Source organism: Ixodes scapularis, unplaced genomic scaffold, assembly GCF_016920785.2.
Source record: "Ixodes scapularis isolate PalLabHiFi unplaced genomic scaffold, ASM1692078v2 PGA_scaffold3__209_contigs__length_174095766, whole genome shotgun sequence".
NCBI lineage: Eukaryota > Metazoa > Arthropoda > Arachnida > Ixodida > Ixodidae > Ixodes > Ixodes scapularis.
The window spans coordinates 114,624,312-114,630,311 of NW_024609868.1; the positions used below are offsets into that span (position 1 = coordinate 114,624,312).

Below are 6,000 nucleotides of genomic sequence, written 5' to 3' on the forward strand. Positions count from 1 at the left end.
CTACAACCTAAACCCACTTAAACAAACGGGCTCCAGAAAAATAAAAAAAAAGAATTGGCGAGAGTGGACAACATTGACGCACCAAAGAAAAAAGAGGAATGCGCTCACTGACGGATTTGTTCCCGACTAGACTGGTAACGCAGTTACGGTTCGGCATAAATTCACCCCTACATAAGAGCGAGCCCACATTCACGTGTTTTAAAATAGAACAAAGAATTTCACGTGACACACAGACAAAAGCCTTTTCGAAGTCGATTTGTAATAATAATAATAATAATAATAATGTTTATTTTCCGTCAAAACACAAATGACGGAGGGAGACCGAGGAAAAAAGCTGCATCATGCAGCTTGACGGGCCCTCGGCCCCCCCTCCTTACACATGGCAGCAGTGGCAGAAGTAATCCAAAAAGCATTGCAACCCTTCGTTGCATTGCATCACAGCATTCCAGAGTACTACGTGCAACGTGCAAGTTGATGACAATACTCCTCCCCTTAACTTCCTCTACTCTTACTCTTAAGGATGTTCCTCTACAACAAACTGGCACGTACAAGTATATTGGTGTTCTTCTAACAAAAAAACCTCTCTTGGGACAGCCATATCAATTCAGTGGTGTCTGCTGCTAACCGAAGCCTAGGTTACCTCCGTCGCAACTTCAGATCTGTCCCAAGTAACCTAAAGCGACTCCTTTACATTTCCTTAGTGCGATCGAAATTAGAGTATGCATGCTCCATTTGGCACCCTCACCTTTCTTTACTAACAGACAGTATAGAGGCTGTCCAAAACCGTGCTGCCCGGTTCATTGCATCTGACTACTCATGTTTTTCTAGTGTTACTCGAATGAAATCTGACCTTTCTCTTCCCTTACTTGCTACCCGACGGAAAATGTTTCGTCTGTGCCTATTGCATAAAGTCTATTATTCCCCCCTATTACATCAGACTCTTCTCACTCCGCCAATCTATTCTTCCTCTAGTCTAAATCATCCTAAAAAAATAGCCCGGCCACGATGTTTTTCCACAGCACATCAAAACGCCCTTCTCCCCGACGCAATTGTGGACTGGAATGGCCTTCCCGGTGACATCGCAGCCATCAAGGATTCCGCCGCATTTCGCGAAGTGATTCAACAATATTGTAATACCCACTCCCATCTCTAACGCCTCACGGCCTTGAGGGTGTTGTAAATAAGTAAATAAATAAATGCCGCGTGACTGATGCGGGCCTACGATAACGTTTATAACAGTTTGTAAACGGTCAGCCCATACCTTCATCAAAATATTGTAGTCCACATTTGCAAAAGTTATCGGCCTATAACACCCAACAGAACGGAGACGCACGGGGTCGTCACTTTTTGTAATAAAAAATCTGTGCCTACACAGGAAGGAAGGAGGCGAAACGTTTACGGTCGTACGATTCTGGAAATACGCAAAGTAAGACGGGTGCAACTTCGTTTTTGAAAGCTTAGTAAAACTTGCCTCCTAACCCATCAGGGCCAGGTCATTTTCCAAGGTTGAGATTATCAATTGCCCTTTCGTCTTCTTCCAAAGCTATTGGTTGTTTTAACCTTTCTCTTACTTCGTTATCGAGTGGCGGCATTAGCGGCAAAAATACTCGTTGAAACACCGTTTTCTTTCGAGCACGATAAATAAAAAGTTCTTTGTAATAATCCACAAAAGCTCATTTGATAAACTTTCTGTCGCTAAGCAAAATCCCTTGATAACATATCTCGGCTATTTCGTTCTTACTACATTCCGACAAGTCCCAAAGAAAGATACGTTCAATTCAGCCGCGCGTAACTTGCGCCATGGAAGTGCATAAACTGCAAACAATTAGAGACTGGCTTGCAGTGGCTTACACCTTCACTTTCCAGTTCACACTTCTCACCCAACTCACTTAAAAAAACAGTACTCGCATCTCTGTACCGGGTGCTATTTGATTTGTCACGCGGCTCCCAAACTCAGTTGAAATCCCCCAACTAGCTTACAACTCGATCAGTTTGTAGATAGTCATAAATATTAAAAAAAAAATACTTTTCTTTCCTTAACTTTATTAGGAGCGTAAATGCACAAAATGCGAAAATTAGAATTTGAGATAGACAGATCGCACAGAACAAGTCGTCCCAATTCACAGCTAACCATTTGGGTCACAGTCCCCCTAGAGACTTTCTAATAAATGAAATACAACTGCCCGACGTCCCAACAGGGTGAGTGACGCACATATAGTAACGTGACTTAAAGAGCCGCACCATACTCTCCGTCTGTGCCTCGCCCTCTATTTTTAATTCTTGCATGGCGTTTACGTCGAGGTCTTTTTCAATAAACAGTCGGGTCACTTGGCATTGCCTGCAAGATGCATTTAGACAGCGCACGTTTAAAGTTACAAATTTTAAAGTCCTATTCAGAAAAAGGCTGTTTTAGAGGGAGACCAGTACGAGAGTACGACACTTACAGTGTGAAACAAATAGCGACGTACGAGAGAACTGACTAAAGTTTGTTCCTTCTGGCGTGCGGGTCACGCAGGCCGGGGCTTGTACCGCCCCACCTTGCCGCACCATTCACGTTCGAGGCGTCTCAGTCTTACCACCCCACTCCTAAATGCAAAGTCATCCAACCTCCGTTTCACCGCCATGTTTTCAGCGGTCTTGACGATATCGTCGTCGCCACTCTTGGCTTCTTCAGTATCCCTTAGCGGAGGGCCCTCTATGGCGTCTTCCGACGTCGCCTTCCCCTCCTTGTCAGAGGCATCATAGCATCCTTCTGGAGCCGCCTTGAGCGATAGCTCCGACTAAGAAGCCCCGGCCTCTACCTCCCTTAAGCCCCCCTGTTCTTCCATGCAGCTGCTTCCGCCCTTGGTGCTCTTTCAGTGACGCCGGTGCTGCTGCTCCTTCCGCCTCCTCTTCGTCCATCAGCAGCTCGGAGGATTCCTCTGTGGCACTTCTGTCGGCTACACGGGCGTAGGTCTTGACGCGGTCCCTGGTCTCGTGTCCGAAGGCGCTGCACTTGGCGCACCGAGGTGCCCTGCAGTCACGGCGGATATGCCCTGTGGAACAGCAATGGAGGCATATCGGTGCGTGGCCGGAGACCACTACCAAGACGTACGTTGCCCCCGCCGAGCCGAAGCTGGTGGTGAAGGCTTTCCAGCGGGAGCCCCTCTTTGAAGGTAATCCGAACGCAAAGGGTCGTGGACTGGACGTCCACAAAACCGTCCACCTTACTTTTTTCCCGCGTGACCTCCTTGACGAACGCAAACGGTTCGAAGGCCCGCCGAACTGCATCTACAAGCACATCGAAAGAGACCCTATGAAGTTTGACGCTCAGTTACCTCCAGTTTGGGTCGACCAGAAAACACGTCTTCCCATTCACCTGGAGACTCCCGACTTTCAAAGGCCTCTCCTAGGCTTCCGACGTATGCAGCTTAAGCAGCCAGACGTACCTCATCTGATTGGCTTCCAGACCCACCCCGTTTGACAAGACGCCTACCTGTTGCAACAGCGACCTGAAATCTTCGATCCTGTACAGTCGCCCTTCGAGTTCAGCGTGCGAAATGACGCTGAGCTCTGCCACCTCTCCGATGGGAAACGTCGGCAGCTGTAGACGATAATCCTTCGGCGAAGAGCCGACCTTATAACCGCGGTCGGACACGGCCGCTACCGCTGACGTGGAGCTAATCATGAACACGTCCGTTCGCTAAGGTGATCGGAAGTGGAACCGATCTACGCCACAGCGTCTACAACCCGCTTAAAACTTAAGGTTTTTGTAGTCTCCATGCCCACTGCACGCGCTCCCTGGAAAAATACAAAGAAATAGGCGATAGAAAAATGCCGTCGTAGCACTGTCAATACCAATGGCTTGTACCGGGAGACGCGCTTTCACGCGCTCTGGAACAAACAAGAAACAAAAGCGTTCAGAAAAAACTGACCACAGTTTACGTATTTTGTTTCAAACGCTTTTGTTCACGCACCCCACGATGCGTGAACGCGACGCCAACGCCTTATAACTTCGCCGTGACGCGTCGCAGCTGTCGCTCTGACTGGACTGTAGATTAAAGCGAACTACTAATTTTTGATAGAGCAATAAATAAAACAACTAAACACGCCGATGGCGTTAATATGCAGTTTTAACTTAGCGTTACCGCAGGTACCATGGCCGCGGCAGCGTTCCGATTACACGCTAAAACATTCTTCAGACGTGCAGAGCGAGTTTCCGATTGTGATGCCGCATCGTATATGGTAGCCTGGGTTCAAGCTATACTAAAACTGCCTATTAGAAACCATGGTACTGGTTGACCAAGTGTCGCAACGTACTAAAACAGCGAGGATGTGTACTGAGTTGTGAGCCTCTCGCAAAGACATCAACACTATGAATGCTGCTTTTCCTGAGCTTGACAGTCAAGGCTCACTTTAGTAGCACACGTGGCCAAGCACAGTGCAAGCATCACGAAATCACAAAATCTGCGAGGTTTCCGCAACTTCTAAAAATCAAGATGCTCGTTTTGCTAACGCACTATAACATCTTCGTTACCTGTGATATGCCCCTGCCCTGACCGCTTCGCATATCTAGAGAAATAAAAATAATTTAAGCCCACCGACCAGCGTCAGCATCAGCAAGCTGGGACGCGAACAATTTCGGAAAGTCTATCCCCGTCTCTTCTCCTCTTTTGGAACTACCGCCACACCATCTATAGGGCGTTAATATTGCGAATACCAAAAATTTTTTCGAGCGTTTTCCTGCGCGTGAAATGGCCTGCACTCTAAAAATGTCTGTGAACCTACTTTCCTGCAGAACACCTGAGACAACCAAACACGGCGGGAAAAAAAGAGGATTCCAGCTAACGGCGAAGTCCAGAATACGTTTAAATCACAAAAAAATGCATTGTGCGAAGGGACAGTAAGCATGCTAGATCGCGTGCTCACTATCCCTGCTCAAATGCTATTTCTCTTTGCCGAGTCGTATTCTGAGCTTTGTTATTGGTTGGAATCCTCTTCTTCCTCGCCGTAACTGGCTGTAATAGCGTTCTACAGGAAAGTGAGCATAGAGAGCCATAGTTTTTTTATATAATTTAATAGAAGATATTAATATGCGGACACGGGATATTTGTGATATGACGATATGATGTACGGAAAAAAGCAGTAAGTAATGTATTCTTGGCCTTGCCGTAGAAGGACCGAGTATGTGACACATATTGGAACTGACCGGAGTGCCACTCGGATAATTTCGTACTCAAGCCACAACTGGCATGCATGAAAGCTTGATCAGTTTCCATTGTCTCAGACACTTTCATCTTTACGAGGTTCTTCATATTTATTTGAGAAACATAGAGAGGTCACCAGCTTACTAGATAGTCTCTGGCCGCATTATAAGCGCAGGGCAGGGGGGTGCGAAAAGTTCCCAGCACCATCTTGTTACCACTCCGACAGCCAATAACATTGCGGCATTAGCCGATAATATTGCAAAAGAACCAATCACAAATGAAGATGTGTGAGCACCAAAAGTCATACCCTGCGCTTCTTATTAAGCTGTCTATGACTCTACACGTATATATGAACAGTATATTTGATTAAGAACACGAGGTATACATAGAATTCTGAATTTAGCCGCAGATTAAGACATTTATCACCTCACAGCTTTAGACACAATAATAGCTGCTCATCCTGTTCGACGCAAAAACTCTACTGAATGTTGCTTGCGCAAAAAAGCTCCGATAAATCACAATATACTGTAAACATATTTAAATGCATGATATATAGTTGTACTTACAAAGAGAAAAAAAACACCGCGCCATTTTATTGTAAGGTTCCCTACTGATTTCTACAGTATCGCGCCGTAACGCTGAGTGACGGCCCACATATTGTGAAACTGAGCTACTTTTGCTCATTCAGCTGTAGCCATAGGCTGCAGCTTTTGACATGTAATATATAAAAAAGAATCGCAATAGCTCAAACACTGCGTCACCTGATGAAAATGTATCAACCGTTGCGGTTCATCGAACATCTGACGCTGCGTAT

The 6,000-nt window shown here is 46.2% G+C and overlaps 1 pseudogene; it reads right to left on the minus strand.

The window, feature by feature from the left end:
• Window positions 1-2,519: 2,519 nt before the first annotated feature.
• Window positions 2,520-3,178, minus strand: LOC115321152 (annotated as a pseudogene).
• Window positions 3,179-6,000: the final 2,822 nt, after the last annotated feature.